This window comes from Equus quagga, chromosome 4 (genome assembly GCF_021613505.1).
Source record: "Equus quagga isolate Etosha38 chromosome 4, UCLA_HA_Equagga_1.0, whole genome shotgun sequence".
NCBI lineage: Eukaryota > Metazoa > Chordata > Mammalia > Perissodactyla > Equidae > Equus > Equus quagga.
The window spans coordinates 59,379,621-59,407,064 of NC_060270.1; the positions used below are offsets into that span (position 1 = coordinate 59,379,621).

The following is a 27,444-nucleotide window of genomic DNA, read 5'->3' on the forward strand; positions in this document are numbered from 1 at the left end:
GTGAGAACACAATTTTCCTCCGTGCTTCTATCCCAAACAAAACAGCACAACAAACTTCTCCGACTGGAGCACAGCTCAGCACCTCCAGCTCCTCCCTCCATTCTCCTCAGTGTGGCTTCTTTAGAAGTTAGTAATTAGTGCACTCATTTTTACATTTCTTTCTTTTCTCAGCTTACTATGCTTCTCTATAAAATGCCACCTAAGCAACACATTTAATTTTGTGCATAGTCAAAGTACATCACATTGCAAAGATTTGAAAGACCCGGGTTTCTGTCCCATTGTTGCAACTTGCTAGGTAGCCTTGTGGAAATCTCTCCCTTCCTCTGGAGTTCAATCTCTTCATTAGTAAGATGGGATATCACTGCCTGTGCCATCCATCCAGCATTACTGTGGTGGGGCCAGAACAGGATAACGTATGCTAAAGGGTTTCACAGTAAACAAATGCAAGGTATAATTCTCTTTGGTGCTTTCTGACTCTGCTCACCCTCTCACAGAGAGGGTAAATTTTCCTATATGAGTTGAATATGTCCACCTGGAAGGAAACCTTTGTATAAAGGTGCGTGTGAAAAATATTTTGAACTACTGAAGAGGAGAAAAATAATTGGACCTCTCCAATGAAAATAATTTGCATAAGAAATTGTTCTTTTAGCAGTTTCTCGGAAAACCACAGGATATTCAACCAGAAGACCTCTCTTTGTAGTCTAAAAGTCTACTGATTTTAAAGGACAGGAGTCTAGAGCAAAAGTTACATAGTAGGGAGAATAAAAAAACTACATCAAAACAAAAAAAGCAATATATATATATGTGTGTGTGTGAATAACAGTCTTGCAGGTAGAGATATTCAAAACTAGTAAAGATTTACTGAGAGATCAACATGGTCCAGGAAATGTTCAAGGCCATGGGGACACAGAGAGGAAGAAGGCACAGTTCTCCCCCCAGGGGCTTCTCTAGCTTCTATGTTTCCTGAGGGACACAGAAAAGCAAATGTATCATTACAATGCAGCTGGGCGTGTCCTGCAGTGAGGCCTTTGTGAACACTGGAGCACAACCTATGTCAGGCTTGTATTTGCATAACTATGTGGCTGTTGTGGGGAAAAAGACCTAGGTACAGATTTTCATGTAATTTTAATATCTTTCAGTGATTCTGAGAAAAACAGGGAGGAGGGATGGTGCAGAAAGCTATGCAGAGCGAGACGTTTTTCTAACAAACTCAAATAGGGCAAGGCTGTGTCCCTGGGGACTGACTGAGCAACATCTCCGCACACGAGGCGGGGAGACCTGCCCTATTTTCCTTATGACCATGACTCAGGAGGATAATGGCCACTCTGCTATGGGTTTGGAAGACCAAACTTGAGAATTGTCAGCAAAAACAAACTGCAAAGCAGCAGTACTAAATGTGGCCCATTTTCTCGCCTCTCTGTCTCAACACCCAGGCCAGCTTTTCTGGAATGAGAGCCCTAGAAGATTTAGAAGAGCTGTAAGAAAAGTTCAGTTACAGACAAGTATTGACCCCGCGGTGAGAGGTCCCCTAGTTAGCCTCAGTGTTCTTATTTCCTTTAGCTCTTTCTCTAGATCTCTTCATCCCCTGAAGGAATGGCTGCCAAATTCAGGTGGTTCTTTTTAAAGTGAGAGGCATTTTCTGCGCGTGAGCGCCGTGTGGTCTCTAAAGTCCGGTGACCTCGCTTTGTTGAGGAGGGAGACTCCTCCTTTGTGAAGCACCTTCAGTGTGTAATGATGCCACTCACTGGGCAGATGGAGAAGGTAGGAGGAACTAGCTCTCTTCACTTTAGAGCATGGAATTCCAATCCAGTGTCATGATTCCAAATGGGGTGTCTACGTCCCGAGTATGCGCGTGTCTGCATTATCCAAGCACAGATGTGGCAATTGTCCAGCCACTCTGATCCGTTTAAGCTCTGCTGGATAATAGAAGCCCAAGGACTGGACACATTTGATCTAACGAGTCTACAATATATCCTACAAAAGCTTGTTTGGGTGGCTGTCATACCAAATAATGGCCAAGTTCACACACCATGCTGGGCTGTAACAGGTGTCCTAGAACCTTCCTTATCCCACTCATGTGGAACTTTCATGAACACTTCATGATCTTGTGTGACATTGTGATTCAAAACACTTTATATAATTTTGTTTAATTTCTTAATTTCTCAGCATTTGCACAAGTGAGGCTACATAAAAATTCTGTAAATACGTCAAATTTCCAGTTGGGTTGAATTTCTTTCCCATATGATTCAAAATAATTTCGTTGCACTAGTTTACCTATTTTATCTGTGTCAGATATGCCAGAAGGGAGTCTCACCATGTTCATTTTTAGTATCTGCTCCTGTTCAACTCAAAATAAACGCTCCTCTTCCCCAGGTGAACCTGAGGCACTCTGCTGCTAATATTAGAAGTGAATGACATCAGTACGGGGGCACAGGAAGCTTAGCTTTGTCAGTCAAATTTTGGAAATCCTAAATCTTTAAGCTTCAGTAAAGAGTTGTCTGGAGAAGGGATATAGCTTCTGGAGAAGTCAAAGGTTGTGTTTCTCTTTTCTTTCTGAAGGTAGGAGTGTCCCCTCAGTGAATACATGGCTGAATTTATTTAAGGACAATGGTTAGTTCCATGGCAGAGGCATTAAATATAATTCCTAGTGTCATTTTGTGAAGCATCCATCAGGCTCTTTTTGATTTTAAGGCAAAAATAGAGTGGTGAGAACTGAAACTAGGCATTACTTAGGCACAGTCTTACATGCCATTTGATTCTTACGGGTTCTTTAAAAATCAAAGACGCTAAGAGCAGATTAGCAGCACAAATGCGTTGTTTTAAATTGCTCACTTCTGAATATGTGTGTCTTAGATATTATTCACAGTTGTAAAGTGCTTGGAAGAGGGGAATAGCTAGCTAAAATATTTACCTTGCATTTGACCAAGAAAGAAGCATATTGTATGGGACAAAATCCCTTATTTAAAGATTGGCACAACAGGGATGAACTGAAAGCATATATAAGCGGCTCCAGGGGCCATGTCAGGCTGGCAGAAACAAGTTTTGTTTGACCCGGTTTTCAGGTGCTCAGATTATTACGTCATCTGCTGCCTCACTCTATTGGAAGATCTTTCTGATCCCTCTAAATTACAGCCTGCTGGTGTGTGTATTACCTGGAAGTTCCTAGTCAAACGTGGGGTTTGGGATTTTTTTTTTTTTTTAAAGAGAAAGACACTTTTAACGTTTCTTGAAAAATCAAGAGCAGAAGGCATGTTCCTTTGTCAGCCATCTGGTTGTGATGGTTGCATGAGAACAACCATTTTGACAGCCATGAAGGTGACTACAAATGGTAATAACAAACATTTTATATGAGGGCACTGTTTATCACTGTTGATAAGTGAATAATGACTCATTTGGAAACCACCAGGCACATAAATGATTCAGCCACGCATTTTGATGACAGACATTGACAAGTGGCACAATGAAACTTTGTTTCATTCATATAAGTAGCAACAAAGTAGAATGAGATTCTTTCAGATTCTTTGATTTAAAGGTTTAAATCATTTGTCATTTGTGAATTCCAACTAGGTTCTTAGTCATTTTCTTTGGCCATATAAAATTACCTGTTATCTGTGTCATTCTAGAAAAGGCTAGAGAAGTATGGCAAAAAGAGACTTCCCTGTAATTAATTAGTTCAATAGAGATGTGCGTTTCAACTACATACAAGGTCTTGTATTAGGGTGTGGGGATGGGCTGAGTAGTACGCAGTTGCTGTTCTCATGGAGCTTACATCACCGAGGGGGAAACAGATGTTAGTGTATTAATTATTTGGTTATGATACTAAATAAAAAAACAGCATGCCTGAATGTAAAATTGGCATGTTGGGGAAGCTGACCTGGTCTGGACAGTTAGGAAAAGCTTCCTGAGGGAAGCGGCACTGAAACTGAGATCCAAAGGGGGAGTAGGAAGGAAGGGAATGCAAACAGGGTGATGGGCATCCCCAGCAGTGTGAGCGGCAGGTGCAGAGGCTCAGAGGCTGGAGGCAGCCCTGGTGGCTGAAGACCTGAAGTAGGGACAGTGGAAGAGGAGAGAGCAGAGTGACCCCAGGGGAGGCTGGAGCAATCAGATCAAACAGGGCCTTACCGATTATATTACTGGTTTTCATCTTAATATGAAGGAGTAATGGAAGACTCCTGAAAAACTGACGCAAGGGAAATGGGTCGAAGGGAGGCAACAAGAGGAGCCACGGGGCTCCCTTGGTAATACTGATGAGAAAGGATGGGGCCTTGAGACTGGATTCTGTGGAGATAGAGAGCATGCAGAAGATTCCAGGTATTCTTAGCAGGTAAAATCTATAAGACTCAGTGTTTGATTGAATATGACGTGGAAGAGAAGAAGTCATGGGCCATTCTCCAGTTTCTGACCTGGACTGCTGGGTGAAGAGGGGTGCCTTTCAGTGAAGTAGGGTTCACAGGAGAAACAGAAGTGGTTTGACACTTTGGGCACGTGGGCAAATGCCCATAAGATATCCTTGTTAGCTGCCTGGAGCTCAGAACAGGGAGAGGTGTTGTCTGGGTATCGGGGGTAACCGGTGCCATGGGCTGTGGTCAGCTGCCAAGGGGAGACAGTGTTCAGTTAGAGAGCAGGGCCAAGGACCTGGCCTTGAGGAGCTCCAACATTATATAGGTGGCAAGGGAAGCTGAGAAGGAAGAGCAGAGATGCAGGAGGAGACCAGGAAAGTGCGCTATAGAAGCCAGAAGTGGAGATGGTGTCGGCAGGGCGTGAGTGGCCAGCGTGGTGAAGGCTGCCGAGGGAGCCAGTGCGGGAGGATGGACAGTGCCCTTCACGTCCGCCCCGTGGGGATGGCTGCTGACTTCTATGACAGCCGTGTCAGAGGTGCGGTGGGTGGGGGTCGCGGTGGGTGGGGGTCAGGCTGGGTGGACTGAGGAGAGGGGAGGTGCAGAAACTTTGCCTCCTGGCTGTGTGTGACCTTGGGCAGGTTGCTTTACCATTTTAAGCTTCTTTCCTCGCTGGTAAGTGGAGATATTAATAGCCTATAGCCCAATCCTTTTATTGAGATTGAGAAAATATGAATGCAGTCCCAGTCCCAGCACATTTCAGCGTTTAGTAAACGCTGGTTGCTTTCTGCTTTTCTTATTTCCTAGGAAAAGTGTCTCCAGCACTGCATGAGTGGGGTTCTGGCTCCAGTACTGAAGCTGGGAGGAGGCTGCCTCTTGACTCGAAGGACCCAGCCGCCTGACATGATGACCCTCTTACTTCACCTGGGTCTGTGCTTAGACAGTGCAAACATCCTAAATTGTACGAGAATCGTGAGTCACTTTGCTAGAATCATTAGAAAAGTGGGCACCACGGGATACAGAGAGATAAGGGAGGCAAAGGAGAGGGTGGCGCTTTGTGGGCAAAGGCAGTTTGGGAAATCATGTGTGTTTTAGGAATTTAGACCCGTTCTTCCATAATCACAGGAGGGGGAACAGAGACGGGACATAAAGCTGTGTGGATGGGGCTGCACAAACTTGGTACTGTATGGGGGATGGGGGAGAGGTTGAGAAATGCTTGCCCGGATCTACTTATCACTTAAATAAAAGTTACTCTGCTTTTTCTGTCTCAAGTATGCAAGGCATCAGAATAGCTGGAAATCAATAACTCAGTCTTTTTTTTTTTTTTTTGATGAAGATTAGCCCTGAGCTAACATCTGCCACCACTCCTCCTCTTTTTGCTGAGGGAGATTGGCCCTGAGCTGACATCCATGCCCATCTTCGTCTACTTTATATGTGGGACGCCTGCCACAGCATGGCTTGACAAGCGATACGTAGGTCCGCACCTGGGATCCAGATCAGCAAACCCTGGGCCTTCAAAGCAGAATGTGTGAACTTCACCGCTCCGCCACTAGGGCGGCCCCAATAACTCAGAGTCTTAAACTGGAAGAATCTAGAACCTCAGTCTCAGGACACATAATTTGGGGGCCCATGAACTTGGATGGGAAAAAATACATTTTTATTTTTCATGAACTTCTGACTGAAATTTAGCATCTCCTTCAATTATGAATGTAGACAAGAAGCCACAGAAGTCTTCACATTACCTGTGACTTTGCCACCAAGAGAAATTACAGGTATTTTTCTGTCATATCATAGTTGCTTCAGAGATCTCAAAAAATTATTCGCACTCCCCGTTTACATTCATTACCACTTGAAAACTGTGATGTTCGACCTGCTCCTAGAGCTTGTTATTTAATACATTAATAAAGACACGTGTGTTCTACTTGGCTGCAAATTTGGATTTTAACTGTTTTGAACTGTATTTAAGTATAATTGGAATCCTGTGTATTTTATCTTGTGTTTTCAGAAGCTCTTTTCCTGAGGAGTCTATAGGCTTCACCGGCCTGCCAGAGGGGCCCATGCATCACAGATCTTGAATGCAGATGAAAGATAAAGCTTGTTTAAAAACTGCCTTTGGCACATCCATCTGCCACAGAGTACATCTCCTTTAAACTGGGAGGGAAGACAGTCTTGAAGTTTTTGAAAGCAAAATTAAATATGCAATACCCGCTGCCCCTATTTAATATGTGTATAATGTAGTGTTTACTATCCCTTCCTATTTTAGTAAATTAAAAAATATTTCTTAGCCCATGATGGCTTTAATTCCAAACTCAGGCCCACTGCTTGGGTTGCCTCCACCTGGACATAAATCCTTGACTTTGAAGTCCTCTTTTACAGGCTCTTCACGGGCCTCAGCGACCTGCAGGAGGGGGCCGCTGTGCTTCCCCCTGGGGCAGAGGAGAGAGGAGGAGGTGTGCCACCCCGGGGGTGCTGGGGTCTTAGCAGGAAGCGGCATGCCTCATGCATGACATTTCTTTTATAACAATTCACTTTGATGTGATTCATTCATTTAACCATTTCATATTATATATTTTTTTAAAGATTTTTAAAATTTTTCCTTTTTCTCTCCAAATCGCCCCGGTACATAGTTGTATATTTTAGTTGTGGGTCCTTCTAGTTGTGGCATGTGGGACGCCGCCTCAACATGGCCTGACAAGCGGTGCCATGTCTGCGCCCAGGATCCAAACTGACAAAACCCTGAGCCGCTGAAGTGGAGCGCACGAACTTAGCCACTTGGCCCCGGGGCCGGCCCTCATATTATATTTGAATATAAAATACTGTTTCCATCCTAAATCTTCAAGCAAGTTTGTTGTGTCAGAGATGTGCCATGATGGTCCCACAGCTTTACTGGGTACCCTCTGCTGCCCCAGGTTGAGACGCCTGGCTACCGACAATTACCAGTCATTTACACCTTAGTGTGAAAGAGTTTCAAACATTTTTCTCATATTAGTTTGGAGGGATTAGAAGGAGCAATCAAGAGATAAAACACCAAACCTCTGAGAGATGGAAGGGGGAATGACGGTGGGTGGCAGGAGGGTGCAGGAAGCGGGCCCCCAGAGAGGGAGAACACACTTAGTCCCCTTCCAGATTTTGTCTAGGATCCCATCTCTCCTTAGGACAGGATGATCATACTTTGCTATATAAATATCGTATACGTACTTGCCATTTTCAAAGCTCAGAGGAGAAAATCTAAAGCTTTCAAAGTTTTCTTCACCCAGTGGTGATAACTTATTCTCAAAGAAATTCCACTGGATGCAGAAAGGCCAAGCCTCTGGGGCGTCAGCCTTGTACGGAGAGCTCGGATTTGCGTCCACTGTGACGAGCCGCGCCGTTTGCAAGGGTAAAATGCAGCAGACCAGACAGTCATGGAGTGAGGAATCCGAGCGCCGCGTCTTTCCAACGCCATTTACCATGGGTGAATTTCTTACTTTCTCTTTAAAAGCAAAGTCAGCAACATGGTGGAAACCGAGGCGTGAGCCTGGCAGAGGGGCCTGTGATACTTACATACGGACTTATTCAAAGGTAAAAGCTTTCAACCCTAATGCAGTGGGTGGCCTTTCACTTTCCTTGACAGAGGAACAGAAAATAAATGCCTGTTTTCTCCGTGTGCACCTGCCATCAGAATGCCACCCGTCGCAGTGCAGATTATGCTCTTCATGTACGAGGCGGTTTCTCTTTCCAGACTGAGACCCTGAGGCAGGGGCTGTGTCTACCACCTGCTTGTTCCCAAGAGCTTGCGCAGAGCCGCGTGCAGAGCGGTGCCCTGACGCCATCGCCTTGCTGTGGATAAAGACTGCATGTCACTCACCAGTTCCACTCCTGCTGGCTAGGGTGGCTCCGTGGGTGCCTGGAGATCCCTGGCCAGCATGGTGCGGCGGTGAAGTGCGATGCAGCACAGAGGTGTCTCTCTCACTCTGTGTCAGCGAAACCTGGAGAAAGTTACCGAACCTCTCTGCGCCCCATCTGTTCCTGGGGATAATAATAGAAACTACCTTTTGGGTGGTTGTGAGGACTAAAGCATTTAAGATAGTGCTTGGCACATGGAAAACGCTTCTACGTGCAAGCTGTTATCACATAGTCAGAGGTTCGAATCCAAGCTCTGCTCCTGGTAGGTAGGGACATCTCACTTCACCTCCCACGGGTTCCCTCTTTTGTAAGAGGAGTGTCTACCCTTCCCGAGGTGGGGGGATACATAAACACTGTGGCCTTTCACTCTTCTTTCAACCAATGTAGGTGTTAGGGACTTTCTTCTAATTTTACAGGAGGCTGGAGCTTGGGACCCTGCTGAGCAGGAGGCATGGTGTCCCCACCCAGACCCTTCTTCTCTCCTCCCCGACTCCAGCTGACTGTGGTCACTGTGCCAATGGGAGGGCCAGTAAATACAGCCTCGCAGCCTGGAACTGGGGCTAAAGGGGGAATCGTGACCAAGGTGTACTTCTATGTCCAGCCTTGATCTTACTCTTTATTTCCAGTCGGTCCACCTGCAGGTCACCCCATCTGAATCTTCAGTGCACACTTAAGAACATCAACCTGTGGCTCCCCCTCTAATCCCCTCAGAAAAAAAAAATCAACAAGCTTTAACCCCCAGAGGTCTCCTTTCTCCTCCCTCTCTTTCGGCCTCCACAACCAGTCAGTCAGCACATCCTGAACATCTGCCTTCTGCAGCGTCCCTCATGCTCACCCCCATCCTGACTTCTCTGTAGCCGCTCCCAGGGCGGCCCCTATGACTCAGGCTTCCTGCCTGCTCCTCAGCCTCTAGGTTCTCTGCTGCTGTTTCTCTGTTTCTCTGATTAGCCTTATCGCCGTCTTATTTGTATATTGTTCATGTCTTATTACCTGCCTTCCATCACAAAGGACTTGCTGAGAGAATCCAGGCCTGACTTATGTTTGCACCATGGGGGTACAATGAAATATTTCATCAACTAAATTAATGACCAGCTGGCTAAGCCTGAGAAGCCTTTCTTACTTCCCTGATGTGAATTTCCAGAGTCAGATATTATTTTAATCCTATTTCTTTTGTGTTTATATTGACTATTAAAATTTAATTGTCCTATTCAACATCATAGTGCCATAAGGCAATAAAAAGAAATAGGCATGCAAATTAAAAGAAATAAATAAAAGTGACTCTTGTTGAAGACAACATGATTGGCTATACAGAAAAATCTCAAAGAATCTACTAAAAAGCTCCTAGAACTAAGAGGTGAATTTAGCAAAGTTGCAGGACGTAAGGTCAATATACAAATGTCAACGATATTCCTAGCAATGAATAATTGAAATTTGAAATTTCAAAGAACAAAACTATTTACAATAGCACCCTAAAAATGAAATATTTATCCATAAATCTATCCAAATATGGTCAGTATCTGTATGCTAAAAACTACAAAACATTGAGGAAAGAAATGAAAAAGGACCTAACTAAATGGAGAGATGTACCAAGTTAATGGATTGCAAGACTCCATATTATTAAGATATCCATTCCCCTCAATTTTATCTATGGAGTAAAGATAATCCCAATTCAGATCCTAGCAATATGTTTTGTATACATCAACAGGGTGATTCCCCACTTTATATGGCCAGGTGAAGGAACTGGATTATCCAAAGCAATTTGAAAAAGAACAAAGTTGGAATGACTCACACTACCTAATCTCAGGATTTAACATAAAACTACAGTAATCAAGACAGTGTGGTATTGTCAAAGGGAACGAAGCACATATAAATGCAACAGGATAGCTAGTAAATGGAACAGAATAGACAGGCCAGAAATAGCCCCACACAAATATAGCCAAGTGACTTTTGACAAAAATCAGGTGCAAAAACAATTCAATGGAGAAAGAATAGTCTTTTCTAGAAATGGTGAAGGAACAAACGGAACAATTGTCCATGTGTAAAAAAATGAACCTTGATACAAGCCTCTCACCTTATATAATAATTAACTGATCATAGACCTAAATTAAAACTTAAAACTATAAATAAAACTTCCAGAAAGAGAAAAGATGGGAGAAAGTCTGTGAGACTTTAGGCAAAAGGATTTTAGATATAGTACCAAAAGTATAATCCATAGGGACCAGCCCTGTGGCCGAGTGGTTAAGTTCCTGCGCTCTGCTTCGGCAGCCCAGGGTTCGGATCCTGGGCACGGACATGGCACCGCTCATTAGGCCATGTTGAGGTGGCGTCCCACATGCCATAACTAGTAGGACCCACAACTAAAATAAACAACTATGTACTGGGGGGATTTGGGGAGAAAAAGAAAAAGAAGAATCCATAAAAGAATTGAAAAACTGGACTTCATAAAAATTTAAAACTTTTGCTCTGTGAAAGACACTGTTAGAGAATGAAAAGACAAGCTACATACTAGAAGACAATATCTGCAAAAATCCAATAAAAGATGGCCAAAGTATCGAACAGACACGTCACCAAAGAAGATATCTGGATGGCAAATAAGCATATGAAAAAGTGTTCAACATCATTAGGCATTAGAGAAATACAAATTAAAACCATAATGAGATACCACTACACACTTATTAGAATTTGCAAGATAAAAATAAAACCAAAACCAAATACCATGCCAAATGCTGGCAAAGCAGCAGAGCAAATGGAATTGCAGACATTGCTGGTGGGCATGCAAATGGTATAGCCCACTTTGGAAAACAGTTTAACAGTTTCATATAAAGTTAAACATACCCACTCCTAGATATTTACCCAAATGAATGAAAAACTTATGTTTACACAAACAACTGTAGGCAAACATTTATGGCAGCTTTATTCACAACCACTTAGAACTGGAAACCCCCCAGATGCCCATCACTGATGAATGTACAAACAGATGAGGACAAATTCATACAATGAAGACTATTCCACAATAAAAAGGAACAAACCATTGATTCATGATTCACCCAATAATATAAATGCATTTTAAACACATTTTGCTAAGTCAAAGAAGCTACACCTAAAGGGCTACACATTGTCTGAGTCCATTTACGTGACCTTCTGGGAAACACAGGCAGAAGACAGATGAGTAATTCCCAGGGGCAGGAGGTTGACTACAGAGAGGCAGTCGGAGGGAATCTTAGCACTTCTGGAACTACTCTGTATGGTGCTGTGGAGGCATAACTTTGTGCATCTATCAAAACCTATACAACTGTAAAAACACAAAAAGTGAATTCTACTCTCTGCAAATTTAAAAAAATCAGGAGAACCCAAGACGAGAGACTGTGAGATATGAATCTAAGTGTATTACAGGCTAATGACATGCCACACTGAAGGAGTCGGGGAACAGAGGATCTGGCTTAGTAACTTTGGAAAGAGTCTCTTGCCTGGAGACTATAAGGCTACGAACCACGTGCAGACACCATGCTCTGTGTTGGCCATTTGTTTGTCACAATGTATGAGTTCGTAATTTTGAAACTAAGGTTGAATACTAAGGTTGACAAGAAATGTAGCGAGTGAACACTAGACCCAGAAATGAAATAAAAACAGAAGAAAACTGAGGACCCCCTGAAGCCAACACCCTTTTATTATTTAATTTCCTTTTCTCTGTAAACACCTTCACGTTGCCAGACCATTGGTTTTTGTTCGTTTCTTTGTTTTTTTGTTTTTCTAATTCAGCAGATGTTTACTTGGTAGCTGCTAAGATGCATCAAGAGCTAGTAACTGATTTTGAGGTTGATGAATGCTCTTTCTCTCCAGAAGAATTACAAATAAAAGCCCAGTAGTTAGTGGACATTGGATGCAGCTGGCCCACGACTTGACCTTGAGCCCTGTTATAAATGGCTAATGACTGGTCAGGCCGGAGTTCTGGTTCTACCTTATCTTTACTCTCCAACCTCTACTTTGGTCTTTTCATTCTTCTTGATATCTTAGTTTGTTATGTCTCAAAAGTGGGGAAATGGCCTCTCATTCTGTGAGGACGGCAGTGAAGTGGTGTTGACGGGAGGGCAGGGAACTGAGAGAAAACCCACCCCGGCCGTGATGACTGCCCGCCCACCCTCACAGGCCTCTGTGCCAGTCCTTTCAGATTTTATTTGACACAAAGGGAAAACTCTTTCCTACAGATTCATGAAAGGGAGGACGGGAGAGAAGACCACACCCTCTTGTGAGACACAAGGCATCAGAAGAAAATATTCTTTAGAACCTTAAGGCAAAATCTTACTGAAATTCTCTTGAAAATGGAATCCAAGCTACCTCTCCTTGGGCTTGGGTGAATTTTTACAAATGCAAATAATTTTTTAATTGACTTCAGGCATTTTAAATTAATCACTGTATCGCAACTATAGAATCCTGTGAAATAACCTTGCTTTATGCTTTTGTGAAATCCATCCTAGGAAATTAAAGTAATTAATTTCAGTTGGTTAAAATCACTAGCGGTACTTCACTCAAGTTAACTTGCTTCTAAGCAAGATTTAGATGACAGGAATTCATAGGATGGTGCCCACCATCAACGGCAGAGTAGCTGGAGATCTGCCAATTTCCCTTGATGTGGCCCCAAAGAGGTCAATTTCCATTTCCAGTATCATCATCACATGATGAGAAGGCAAATCATGATGGTAAGTAAGCGCTGTCTACATCTTGGCAATTCAATAGTCGTGTTTTTTTTTTTAGTAAAAACTCCAATTAAGCCTAATTTTTTGATAGTTGAGTCAAGCTTTTAATTCCACCAGGATGTTTAACATCTGTAAACACGTCTCTGACTTTTAAAATGGACAAGTACAGCCAATGATCACATATTTGCTGTTTATTTTTCACTTGTTGGGTAAACATAAACACACTTTGTTTTCTCTCTGTCTGAACTTGACTTCGTGCTAGCTCTATAGAGAGCGCCTGTCAGACGCCAGCATCCTTCTAGGGGCTTTTACACGCAATTCATGCCTGTAAATACACGCAGTCTTTCTGACCACTCTTGTGCCCACTTTATCCAGGAGGAAATGGAGGCTGAGAGAGGTTGAGGCAGGACCAAGGTCCACACATCCGGCTCCTGCAAACTCAGGAGGACTTCTGTGCCGTTGAAGTGGGCGCTCCCTCCGCGGCTCCACGCTGCCTTCAGGCGGCCTGCCCTTGTGAAACGACCCAGCCCTCAGCTATTCCTTAGAGAGACGGGCAGGGCTACGGCCTCTGCCTGGGCTTGGTCATTTTTGGAGGCCTAGAGAAGGGAGGACAGGAGTTTCTGGCCGCCCGCGCCCTCGCTGCCCCTCTCCGGGCCCAGGCCGCGCGGGAGCCGCTGAACCCCGCTGCGCTCGCTCCCCTCCGGGTCAGCCCTCAGAAACAACCTGGGAGGAAAATAGGCAGAAGCAAGTGTACAACTCGCGTTAGTTCAAAGTTCAACAGAACTGAGTTAATCCTGTTTTTCGCTCGTTTGAAAAGCGAAAAAAATGAAGTCATTTGCATGCTCTGCCGATTGGAGAGGGGCTGACCAATGGGACGGGAATAGACCATGTTCCCACCTTGTAGGGCGTGGGGTTAGGGCTTGGAAAGAGGAACGGAAAGGGGAGTTTGGAAGAGCTGAGGCAGCCTTGCCTGAAGAAGAGGGTGGCAGCAAGAGTGATGTTCAGCGCGGTTCAGTCCCACGGACCCTCGAGCTGCCGTGGGCGAGGAGCTGAGGACGGACACTTGGATCAGGCGCCTCTCCAAGGGGGTCTGCTCCTTCATCCCGTGCACGTTTCCTGAGTGCCTCCTGCTAAGGCAGGCCCTGTTCTAGGCTCCGGGGCTCCAGCAGTGAACTAAAGGATCAAGTTCCTGACCTCACGGGCTTCCATTCTAGGTGTGGCCCACAGCAAACAAGTAGGCACAGAAAGGGCTCCAACGAACGAGCGGTGCTCTGAGAACGTGAAGGTGGTTAATGAGGAAGAGAGGCGGGCGGGCAGCCCCTCCGAGGAGGTGCTGTCTGAGCGCGCACAGCAAGGATGGAAAGGAGCGGGGCTGGAAGGGATATTGGGAAGACAGTCCCAGGCGGAGAGCCAAGCCAGGCCCTTAGAGGGGATACGCCTGAGGAGCAGAAAGGAGGTGAGTGTTGGGGGCGGGGCGGGTGGGTCAGTGTGTGAGGGGAAGCAGTACAAGATGAGGTTAGACAGAGAGACCGCGTGGGTTTTAGAAGGCTGCCGGTAACCAGCCTAACTGCTCTCCACCAGAGCAGAGTAGAGAGAAACGGTCCACAAGCTGTTGAAGCCTGTATGCTAAGAGCTATTTCATTTAAATAGAGCTGTACCCAGAGAGAGGGTTAGCCTTTGCTGGAGACACTTTAGAAAAGAACTGAGACCCTGGGGCTCAGGACTTGGCAGGCTTCCTTTGGGCCCGGGCCTTGTCTCCCTACACTGATAAGGGTTTGGTGTTTGGGACCCAGGGTTGCCTTGCTGCACAACTCTGGGGCTGCACTGTAGTCTACGTTCATAACCCCTTTTCCCAGTTGTACAGTCCAGCGGTCCTGTCTCAAGCTCCCTGCTTCCCCTTTCTGTACCACTTTGCTTTTTAACGGTATTCTCTCTTGCCCCTTCTGGTCTCAAGTACCTCCAGTAGTTCTCAGGCTCTATCACTTTTCCCTTTATCAAATTCCCTTGTCAGGAAAGTCAGAACAACTCATTCTTACTAAGGTGTAAATGACCAACATGATAAAGTGCTACCTGGGATGGGCAGTGGGGAGACCAGCACCCTACAGTTCTCAGGAATCAGGAAGAATAGCTCTTTGCATTGGCATCTGTTTGGAATGCTTTTCTCGAGTATTCTCACTTAAGACCCAGTTCCGGTGTCCCCTTCCCAAGGAGGCTTCCCGAGAAGAGCTGGTAGCTTCTTCCACTGAGCTTGGGTCTCCACCCTGCCCTTCTGGTTACTTTGTGTGTTGCTGGTTGCTCTGTTCCCTGACAAGCTCCTGGGCTTCTTGAGGACAGACTCCGTGTCTTATTCATCTGCTCCCTGGGCCCTGGCATGGTGTCCGGCTCATGTCACCTGACTGACTGAGGAGCTGGGAAGGGTCCTGAGAGCCATGTTTACGTTGATCATAGTAGGCCAGGTCTTCACACTGCTGAGTTGAATTAATACTTTTTAAAAACCTTCCTTCCTTGGCAGTCCTGCATTCACTAAAATGTTTATTTCTTCAATATTATAAATATTGCTGCCTGAATTTCTACCAATTTAAGATGCATTTGTTGACAATTTTCCTCTTTTAAAATGCAAATACTCCTAATAGAATGAAGCCCATTCATTTATACAACAAACATTTATTGTGTATCTGCTCTGTGCTTCACACTGCCCCATCCCCCACACTAAAATGCCAGGGAGTTCACAAACACTACTCTGCCACATCATAAATCAAGGGTCCCAAGTCAAGACCTCATAATTCTATTTTTAATAATCTATCTAAAAGAAAAATTCAGAGATCTGCAATTAGGTTTATGCACAAAAATGGATTGTAGTCATTATTTATAATGGTCCACAGGAAGAAAACTATTCAATAATAGGAGGAGAATCAAATTAAGTTTCATCAATATCCTGGATTATTATGTAACTATTTATAATTACATTAAAAAGAGTATTTTATTAACACGAGAAAATGCTTAGTGCTTAAATGTAAAAGGCAGGATATAAAACTTGTTGTCGTGAGATCTTTACAAATGCACAGAAAAGCAGCCTGGAAGGAAATTCACTAAAAATGTAAATGGTGGTGGTGGTTCTAGGTGGTAAGATAACGGTTCATTTTTAGTTTCTGTACAGTTACACTTTCTAAACCTTTTTAATAACTTCTATGATGAAAAAAAAGTTACTGTACTGAAAAAACAGAGCCACCTCCCACTAGTTGCTAAGATCAGCTGCAGAAAGAGAATGGGACAAGAGGGGTGGGGCAACTTTGTGAGCGAGACAAGCAGGAGCCTGTGTAAGGACAGCACGGAGGCTGGGGGGCAGTCTGCGGGTGCTGGCCCTGCAGGTGGTAATCAGGAAGAGGATACCAGGAGACGGGAGGGCGTGGAAGGCATGTTGTAGGGTAGCTCCATGTTGCCTGAGCTAAGCCTGTGATGGAATAGTGACTTCTTCATGTCTGGATGAGGAGAATGAAGGCTCTGCTCCCAGGCTGGGTGCACCACTGAGTGAGAGGAGCCTCACGGCGAGTTTGCCTGTAGACATAGGGAGCTTCTAGCCTCTGAAGGGCTCACTTTCTTTTTGCTATTGCAGCATAAGACTCAGTTGTTAGTGTGATTTATCACCAGCCAGCAATGTTAATTAAGCATTCATCACCAGGAGCTGAACCTTCTGGGTCTGCTGACGTTTACAGCTGATCTCTGAGGGCTACAGAAACTCAGCCCTGGCCCTGACCAGGAACAAAACACCCACATGCAGCTGGAGGCCCCAGTGAGCTCTTGTGAGCTTTGCTCCTGAATCTGAAGTTCATCTTATAACTGCGGGCCCTCTATGACCAGTTCAACTGACCCCATCTTATCCACAGAGTCAATCTGTCAATAAAGCTGTTTTCTTTTCCCAAAAGCTGATGCTGTAACTAATTGGCTTTTTTATGTGTATCGGGTAAGAGAACCCCATCTTTGTGTGGTAACAATCTCTTTTATGGTGATACCTTCCTTTCTCGATACCTTCCTTTCTCGTTCTCCCCAAAAAGACACACTTGGAAGTAAAGCCAACAAATTGTTTTGCGTGAAGTCATTTCTGACCACTCTCCTCCCCATCCCCTGCCACCAAAAGAAAAAAAATTTCAAGTGGAGGTGGAGACAGGGAGGTGTAGTGTTGCTGTGTTGAAAGCCTAGAATTAGCGGCAAGACTCTGGTTTTAAGGCTGGGCTCCACCCCTCACTAGCACTGGGATGCTGGGCTAGGCACGTAATCCCCGAGCCTCAGTGACTTCCTCTGTGGGATGCGCATAAATACAGCGCCAGCCTTAACCTGCTTACAGGTAGTTGGGAGGATCAAATGGGATAAGTATGTGAAAGGGCTTACGGAGCTTTAGAGTTCTTTACAATGTGAGTTAAGGCCATCATAGTGACGATTGGGATTAATAGTTTCAGGAGCAGCTGCATAAGTGGAAACAAGTGGGGAAAAGACAATCCATCATTTGTGTGCTCTCAAGGGGAACGATAGCCTTAGGCTCCATGTGCTGATGGACAGACTTTGTAGCAAAATCAAATCATTCACACTGTTCAGAACTCTGCTGAAATGTTCTGTGTAGCCAGTTGTACAAAAAAAAAAAAAAAAGGATTAAGAGGTATTCTGAACAGAAGTGGAGACAATCATTTTGTGAAAAAGTTCTTACTCTTTGTTCACTGAGATCTGCACTCAAATTCAGACCAAGAAAATAAATTAGAAAGTGATTTCACTTAAATTATCAGAGTAATAAATAATGTGTGTGCGTCTGTGTTGGGAAGGACAGGAAAGTAGGACTGAGGAAAAAAATAGGAAGAAAAAAATAAAATATCCTGTTCAAGCTGAACTGAAGTTCCGTTGGCCAACTGCAGATTATTTTATAGATAGTTCTGAGACTCCTGTTTCATTCATTTTTTCAACAAATATATGTTAAACATCTACTGTGTGCAAGGGCTGACAAGGCAGAAGAAAAGAGACATAGTCCTTGCCCCATGGTCTTTAAAGTCCAGTTAAGATAAACGTTACACAAGTAATTAGATTATTACGTTGTGTTAAGTGTTACAAAGGAAAAGTATAGGGCACAATGAGCACGTGCCCTGTATTCTCAAAGACCTAATGTATCACAGCCCAACGTATCCTTGTTGTGAAACCCCTCAAGAAGAGTGACTGTGAGATCTTAGAACCAAAAGGGGTCTAATTTCTTTTGAGCACTGAAGGCAGAGTCCTAGAGTTCTCAAGGCGTCCTCCGGCCAAGTCATTATGGCTATTGTACCCATTCTCTTTAAGCCTTCACTTCCACATGTATAACGTGGATATTTCTTAGTTTTTATCTCTTAGGATTGCCGGGGGGATTTAAAAAATTATTCATGAAGAAAGCCTAACTCAGACTCAACATACAGTAAGCGCTCAACAAATGTTAACTATTATTGTTATGTCATTAGCTATTATCTAATGGACATTAACTTGTTGAACCAGGTTAGGCAACCAAGAGACTTTTCTGGCTGGCCCCTAGAAAGCTTAGAGTGAAATTTGTGACTTACAGAACATAAATTTGTACATCACTATATTGTGCATTTTTAAGCTCATTTTTGCTTCCATTTTTCGTCACCACTCTTGTTTTTCTTGACTGGAATAATGGATGGTATGGAGGAATGGAAGGGGGAGGGGTGGATGGATAAATGAATGAAATCTCTTAACTAAGTCAAGAAATAGCTCTTTCAGCTAGATAAATGGTGCTCAAGAGTTGGACGTTCTTTCCACAATTTCACAGAACAAGGAGAACTCTGACTCACACTAACTCATTGCTTGATTTTTACATATACTCATACATGAGTGGATATATGGATTCCCTGGGTTAACACTGAATGGGTCTAAGTGCTACAGAAAACAACCACCACAATAAGAAAAATCAACTAAGCAACCAACCCACCAGGTATGTTTAGAAAATGTTACAGGCCCAAATCCACTTGTGGTCCTATTCTCTTTCGTACGTTTGTTTCTTTCTGTGGAGATAATACCAAAGAAGCTGCCAAAACATTTGCATTATTGGGTTCAGCCAATGGCTACTTGTGTTACCAGACTCTTGGATATACACATGCACAGGTAGTCTTTCCTTTAAGAGCTCCAGTAGACACAAAGGTTTTACTGAAAGGTCTCTGGCTATATTGCTGTGCACTGTTATTTAGGAAGACCCATTGTAACATAGAGCAAAGAAAGAATCCTAAATCTGGAAGCGGGATATGTGAATTTTGGTCCCACTTTACTGGAGACCATACATCTTGGGCAACCCAGGTCGGGCTCTGATTATACTTGTTGCTTCTTGCACAATTATTCATGGGACCGCCGCTCCTTTTACTTTCAAAAGTGTCCTACTTTGGATGATAAATTATGTGGTTACCCTAATCTAATCCAGTTCCTAACTATGTGACCTTGAGCCTCAGACTGGAAGGAAAATAGAATCCCCTTCTGGAGAAGAGGAAAATAAATGTCAGAAGTGCGTGTCTAGGCTCACCCCTTCCTGCTTTCCCCCACCTGCCTGCTACGGTAAGCCTCTCCAGAGGGTATGGAGAGGTTAGAAACACCCAGAGAGGTTTGTGGGAGTCTCAGACCCAGTACTTGCTCCTCGGGCCCCAGGGAGCCCAGGAGAATCGGAAGCCCTGGTGGGAAAGGTCACACTAACCCCACGTGGCTGGCAGAGCAGGACAGCTGGGGGCCTGGAAGTTCCCTCAGCTTCCTCCCACTCCCTGACGGCATTTTGGGAAGAAGGAGAGAGGAGGGAAGAGCGACCCCTGATGGAGAGCTTGACCTTCAAATCAGAAGAGACAGAATTAGCCTTGAATGAGATATTTTAAGTTCCCCCTCACCTGCCATCAGTGAGAATGGAGACTTTAGAGGAAAATAAGATGAGTTATAAGAAACAAAGAAATGTCTTTTCTCCCGACATGTACAAGTAGTAGGGGCACCTCGGCGTATGTCCTCAGAGCTCAGCACAGGCCCAGGCCCAGGGCAGACCCTCGACAAATGTTGTTGAATGGAGATTCGAACTTCAACTCAGGAAAAAAAGAACAATAAAACTCTGGACTATTCAAGGACAATCCTGCAGAAATATTAAAACACTTCCTGAGATAATATTTATAGCTGTAGTTACCATAACAGGGAGGGGAAAAACCAACCAAGGAATTTAGAGAACCATACTTGTGGACTCAGCCTCACACGGTGCTATGTGTCCCCAGGGTGTCGTATCTCAGGCTTGTCTCTAACATCGCAGAGAGTTAGCCTTCCCCATGGCACTTTACGCAGGCTACTGCCAGAGGGAAACTAATAGATTATAGTCTCTATTGATCTTACTCAGATAAGGAAATCCCAGTGCTCCAGTCTTTACCAGCTGAACAAAACACATTTTGAATAATTATGTATCATTGCCTTTTCTGTTCTGCAAAGGGAAAAAAAATAAACTCCAGATTTATCTTTAAAATAGTAGATGTTGGAGGAATGTCGATTCGATTGTTGAGAACCTGCTCATTTAACTCTGGGCAGTTTGATGATAATTACATTAAAATTCTCTCAAATAAATATTTTCAGTGAAAATATTGGTAGGCCACAAGTATATGTTTATGAAGAGAGGCTGTGTGAAGTTTGGGAATAGACTCATTTCTTTTTTGTTGGTGAACAGAAAAACATATCCCTTAGATTAACTTGTAACTATGTTATTTCTATATTTAGAGATATTAGATTCTCGTACTACTTAATATTGGTTACTAGGGATTATGAAACACTATGATTATTGCATTTCTTAACATGTTCCCACCCACGATACTTTTTCTTTTCTGTTTTTCAGTCAAACTGCAATTTTCTTTTCTAAACACTTTCTAACTAGTGTAAAAAATAAAGTTTAAAATCTTGGGGAGACTTTGCCCTTTTCTTTTAATAGAGCCTCACCAAGAAGTCATTCTTTTACAAATGTAGCTGGGAACATTTTCTGGAATGAGCTTTAAATTTAATCCAGCGCATTTTGGAGAGAGTATGTCAGGAAACTGGCTGTCTGCCCGTGTTGCTGTTCTGCAGAAAGCGCAGATTCCCTCGGACGGCTGGGGACTCGGTGTGGTGAATCGTTGACTGGAGGGAAAGTGCATTCTAATTGCTAGACAAAGAGGATGGAAATCTGGACTCAGACCCTCCTAGTGGCTTTTCCGTGGATTAAATGAATGAATTTGGATAATCAGGATCCAATCAGTGACTCATTAAGTACATTTTCAATGTCGAAGGTTGGTCCAATCATAGAATGTCAGATGCAGAGCTGCTAGTGAAATCCAGCTTGCAGCTGGTTCACCCAGGATTTATGTGGTTTGCACATCCACATGTGTGTAAAGGAGAACTAGCATCTAAAAAGTGGTCAAGGTGTGTGGTTGGGAAGAAGAGTTAGCCCTGAAGGACACTTTCTGAGTAACGCTTCTGTTTATATTCCAGTTCAGCTCGAGGTTTGCTGTTTGTTTACAGAAAGTCCTGTCATTTGATTCAAGATGTTTATAGAAAAATGGTGGCTGAGTCTGAGGTCCTCTGTGTCCAGACCTGGGGATTCGGCCACCTACAAATGAGAATGATATCAACCCTTTGGGAAGGAGATTTCCTCATTAGGAAACCTTGAAGATCAGTGAGTTCCTTCTGTGCGGTCATTCATGGAGGATTTATCCAGTAGTCCTTGGGTATCACTGTGTCAGCTTCTGGGGCTATGTAGGCAAGGAGGACGATAAGTAGACAAGAATCAATCTATGACAAAGGAGAGTGCACAACAGAGCTGAGTAGGAGGTGTGATGGGAGCAGAGAAGCAGGTGAGGACCTCTGCTTGGTGGTGCCTGAAAGAGGCTTCCCGGAGGGTAGGATCTGAGCTACGCCTTGAGGAGCGAGGAGGCGTTGACCAGGTGAAGAATCAGGGAAGGTGTTCTAAACAGAGGAACGTCTGAATAGAGAGAGCACGTGGTGTTGTTAACAGATGGACAGAGGGTCAAAGTACAGCTAGGAATCTTGAAACCGGCCTAGAAAGGTTGACTGGGACTAGAGTGAGAAGGGCTTGAATGCCACGTTTAACTAATTTGACAGGTAACCTGTGGGGGATGTGGCGCGCTCAGAGTATTTAAGCGAGGATAATGTATCACCCATTTGCCCTTCAGGAGGATGCTGACAGCAGTGTGGAGGATGGATGGGAGGAGGCAGTGGCTGGCAGAGCCAGATCAATTGGGAGATGATTTCAGCAGTCTAAAGAAGAAAGTATCGGGGGCTAAATGAGAGCAGCTGCCTTTGATTGACAAGAGGCCCGTAATGGGCCTGGGGTAGAGCAGCTGTTACCTTCGCAGATGCGGAGTTTTAACAGGCCCTAAAAACATTGCCTGTGTGCTTGCTGAATGAAGGGAGACCAATCTAGGAAACACCCTCAGGAAATTGAAACAGTTTTTAGCTTCAACATCAAACCTTTGTAATCTTTTCTCCTCCTTTCTATGTCTCTGACAGATAACTTATTTTCCTCCCTATTTTCATTGAAAGCAAAAGAAAAGCTCATATTTGCAAATAATGTGAAGAATTAATTATGGATTCATCTTGACTCATTCTAGGTGCATGAGGAGCATGGTGTTGCCTGTGTGGGGTGTAGAGAATCATGGACAATGCTGGTCACCGAGCAGGATGATGGAAGTCACAAGCCTGCAGCAAGAGTTCTGGTTGAGAAGGTGGTGCCGTAATGTGATATTGCTTCTGAACTGGATGGCTGCAGGCTGTTTCACAATTGAATGATTTTTATTTTTCTGCTTTTAGTGATGGAAAATTCTCCCAGTGATAAGACCTGCTTACCTCTTAACTTTTACTTTGTGTTCTGTCCTGTTCGAGGCAGATCCCATTCATCAGCAGTGGCTTCTGGAACCATCGGAAGGGTTGTCTTCAGTACCCTGTTTGGTATGAGTTTCCATCTCTGGGCAATTTGGGCATCTCTTTTGGGCAGTCATGGTCTCAGACGCTGTGTTGGCAGGACTCAGATGGGGCACAGAGATCTTCCTCTGGGGGACTTTGCCATGTCCTGTCATTACCAGCTGCTTGCACTGTGACTTAGTTCTCCAGCCCATATTTTGTCTTCACAGGGAGACTGAAAACTCCCTGAGGAGAACAAGCCTGCCTCAGCCTATAGTGGGGCCTTGGCACATTTGGCTCCTTGAAAATCCGCAAGATGGCCCAGGTTCTACTGCGACACATTCCCCACCCTGCCCCCCATCCCCACCACCTCTTTCCCACACCACCATCTGCATCCTGGAATGAAAAGCTGGGTCGTTTCTGCAAAGAACATTCTCCCTGATTTTCCTGGGCGGCCATTCCATACGGTGCACCTAGCGTGACTAAAATGCCGGCAGACTGTGGTGTCCTTGCAAACAAGCAGCCTCCAGAGGCTTCTTACATTTATTGGCAAGAGGGGCAATTACAGGTTCTGGCGCACCTACTACATCCAGGAAAAGAATCATAGAAAGCAAGAGTGTAAGCTAAGTAAGAAATTAGTCCCCAGGTTCCCTCAGAATACCCGCAGAGTCACTGTGTGTGGGGGATGGAGACCCTGAAGAGAGAGGGCACCGTGGGCAAAGAAAAGAGTAACCCAGAGCAGGCGTCTGGGTTCTGGGTGGTCCGTGTGACTTCTCAGTCCCAAGACAGATGAGCCCACTCAGTGCTGCGGGCGCAGTCTCCGAATGGACACCTTTGCCCCCTGGGGTGGCCTGCTGCGCAGTGGGAGAAAAGTTAGAAGGACTCCTATTGGCAGTTTTAATGCCTTCTTTTAACAATTTCTACTTTTTGGTATATTTTATGATCACTGTAATATTAGCAGAGTAGTACATGCATATATTTTGAAAATGACTCTTCGTCTATTGGAAGCGCCTGGTTTTCCTGCACGAGGCCCCCAGTGAAAGCAGATCAGAGATATCTGATCTTGTGCAAACAGGCCATACATTGAAGGTCTTGTTTTCAAAGGACTTACATCCCAGTTAGGGAGCTGAAAATACTTACGTACAGAAACATACATCAGTAGTTGATTTCCCCAAGTACACACACGGAACAGGGTAATGGTTCTCAAAGATCGGGCCAGCTGGAGGAAAAAGAAAGAGTGGAATGGAAACAAAGAACAAAGAGCATCCATTTTACTCGGTAAGAGGCTGGGTCTCTGGGGCTGAGGTTGTTATTCTTGTGTGGGTGGGATTCTTATTACACCGGAGGAAAGGAGTTGTTCATGTCCCTGTGAAAGGAAGGGGAAGGAAGCACAGACATCTTCACACGGGTTGTCAGGAGCCAAGCCTTTACGGTCCCCAGGAGGCGGGCAGCCCCGTCACACAGCAGAAGAGAAGCCATGGAAACAGTGAGCGTTCCGTCTCCTCACAAAGGCAGCCTGGCTTCCCATGGGAACCGTTCTCAAGACCTTTCTTCAAGTTGGTGTAGACAGTTCAGAAGTTTGCGGAGTAAGGAGTTTCGGATCCGCACAGTAAGTACCCGGGCACCCACGGGAATGTTCCTCCACAGAGAGCTTGTGCCAAGCTCTGTACATCCATGGCCTCGGTTACTCCACATTAGTAACAACTGCGAGTTGGGGTCTCTCCCATTTTTCAGAGGAGAACACTGAGTCACAGAATTCCAGTGACTGACGCAAGCTCCGTTCCTCGGCAGCTGTCAGAGTGAGAATTCCGCCCAGCCCCGCCTGGCTGAGCAGCTCTCAAAAGCTGTGGAAACCCCGCCTGGCTGCTGATTACCCAGTGGGGTTTCTCGAAGCCAGAGTGTATTAACTCCCTTGCCTCAAGGCGCAGTGGCGATTCCTACTCCTCAGCCCAATATTTTTACGTGTCCACGTCAATATATTCTAGTAAATACCACCAGAGCGGCAGCCGGCAGCCATCCCAAACGTTTTGTAATTCTACCTTATGTGTTTGATGGTGTCATTATGCCTTCCTGATTGGGATGAAAGGAATCTGACTTGAAGGAACCGGTTGTGTGAATGCCAGAGCCGCTGGAATAGAGTTGCTGTGAACCGCAGGCTTCCTAGCCCCGTGCTGTCTGCAGAAACTTCCAGAGTGATTACATACCTGCCGTCCACCCCCACTTTTAGAATAATTAATTGTCACTGAAATGTTGAAAAATGAATACTTCTGTCAAATATATACCCGGGCAGATGAGGCTTACCCAGAAAACCTGGGGCAGTAGAAATCACATGTTTTATTAAATTATGTGTTTGCCGAAAAGCTTTGGACCCTCTACAAAGTTCTTTTGGTCCCGTAACTGGCGGGAGGCCTTGGAGCCACAGGAGGCAGAGGGGAGTAGGAGAAATAGTGAACATTTTATCTGGTTGATTGATTATGATGTTTTGTGACTGAGCTCTTTGCTAAACGAGGCCACATATAAGCAAACCTCAGTGAGAAATGTTGGCTCTGTTTTGGTGGAAGAGATGCATTTTAAGAAGAGGAGAACGAAAGTGGCTGTCCTATTCCATAATTATATTTTGAATTTTAATTTTATAGTTTTGTGAGGTTTTTTTTGAAAGAAATGAAACAAAAGAGATTTTCTGACTTCTTTTTAGAATTTACATAGTCTACAGGTTGCAATAGGTCCATCTGAGTCAGCTCCACCTGCCTGCAAACAGCAAGATTAGTACTGTGTATGCGTGAAAAATCGAGGGCCAGTAAACACATTAGAAGGATGAGAGCTGATTGGAGAGAAGACAATGGACAAGCCCCGTCCAAACACGGAGGCGCTTCTGCCTTTGAAAGGTGTCTAAACCAAGATTTACACAGCCAGATTGTTTCACAAGAACCTTCTGGGTTCCTTCTCATTACTAGTCACAGGCACGTTGTTCCTACCCTTCTTTGCAGTAATAAGAATTTAGTTCGGTTTGACTGTCCTTTCAAAGCACCAACCTTGGGCAGGCTGAGTGGGTGTTTTCCACAGACGGGGAGAAGGTTAGAGGAGGAAGGAGACGCTGCTTTCCCGAGTACCGAGCTGATGGCCTTCACAAATCGAGCGCCTGGTTTTGAGACCGCGAGTTACAACGTGGCTGAAAATGTGTTAAGTACACAAAGAGAAGAGTAAGGCGTTTGTCTTGGGAAATGAAAATTGGACCGTGTATCATGAGCCTTTGTATCTGGAAAGAACGATCACACCACTCTTCAGATTAAAGAATGCAACATTTTGGACAAAGAAAACGAATTTAGGGGAGTTCTACTTTCTACCCGAGTATTATACGAAATAGAGTGGCAGAATACTAACGAAAGCCTGCATGAGAAATGGCTCACAAATCGCCATCTTTGGTTATTTAAGAATATTCCATGTTTGCAGTGAGCAGCTTTCAATAATATGAGATGATTGACATGTAATTATTACGTTCGCTTATATCCTGGGCCGTTTCCCTGAACACTGGGGCGGGAGCTCCTACTGCGTTCTTTCTTGAGCTTGAAGAGAACAGAATGAAGCTGGTAAACAAAATATACAAAAACTGGGATTAGATGATAGTTTCAAGGATCAGTGCAGACTGTGCTTGGGGTGCCGAGCGGGGTGGAGAGGAGGCTGAGCAGCGTGATGGGTCTACCTGAGGCAAACATGGCGAATTCCTCTTCTTTTTCTTTCCAGCCTCACGGGGCTTGTCTTTACCGTGTTCAGTAGAGGTAGGAAGTTGACACGTGGCTGTGGAGGCCGCCCCCTCCCCTGCACAAGTCCGCTGAGGAAGAAGTTCTCTTCACCTCCCCTCTGCCCAGAACCAACATGGCATGATGGCCCGAGGGCCGGAACCCCTCGGAAGCTCCTGTTCCTATCTTAGCCTAACTTCCCCCGCCACTTCTGGTCCTTACCTTTGAAAATAGACTTCACTCCTGTGCGCTCATTTTTAGAACTTGGCAGAATCAACATTTGTCCTATTCTAGCTCCCTCACTATTGCTAAGCTCCACTCTAGAAGATTCTAGGAGACATGGTGAGGCTAATAAACATGGAGTGTTTATTTCCAGGTTTTTCCCCCCAGGCATAAGCCAAATCCTGCCTCTGTAAAACAGCAACTGTGCGTTTGTGTAGCGCTGTCTCATTTGAACACGCTTGATTCCTTATTCTCATTCAGAGTGGGCAGGGTGAGTACTGTGCTTGTCTCGTGGATGTCTAGTTAACACTCCAGAGGTTAACTGACTTTGCAGAGAAGAAATGCAGGGATGGAGTCTGGCCTCAAACCCGAGTCCCCCAGTTCCTAGCTTGTGAGCCCTCCTTTAGCTATGGTGCTGCTCTTAGCCGGCGAGGAAAAGGTGCTAAAGATAAGGAAAAGACTTTTCTCTCTAGCTTCTCCTTCCCGGTGCTGCTGTGGTAACCGTTCTCAGCTTGGCAACGTGAGCCAGGTTCCAATGTGTGCAGATGAATAGGTTAATTACCTATTCCCTAACTAGATCCTGCTGTTTTCTTTCAAGCATCCTGGCTTCAACCCTCCCTAGAATGAGGGACTGGAGGGAGAAAT

General features: G+C 44.7%; 1 protein-coding gene across 4 annotated transcripts in view; it reads right to left on the reverse strand.

Moving 5' to 3' along the window:
• KCNAB1 (potassium voltage-gated channel subfamily A regulatory beta subunit 1) overlaps positions 1-27,444 on the reverse strand; it is a 363,447-nt gene that overhangs the window by 109,890 nt on the left and 226,113 nt on the right. The gene's annotated exons all lie outside the window — the stretch shown is intronic.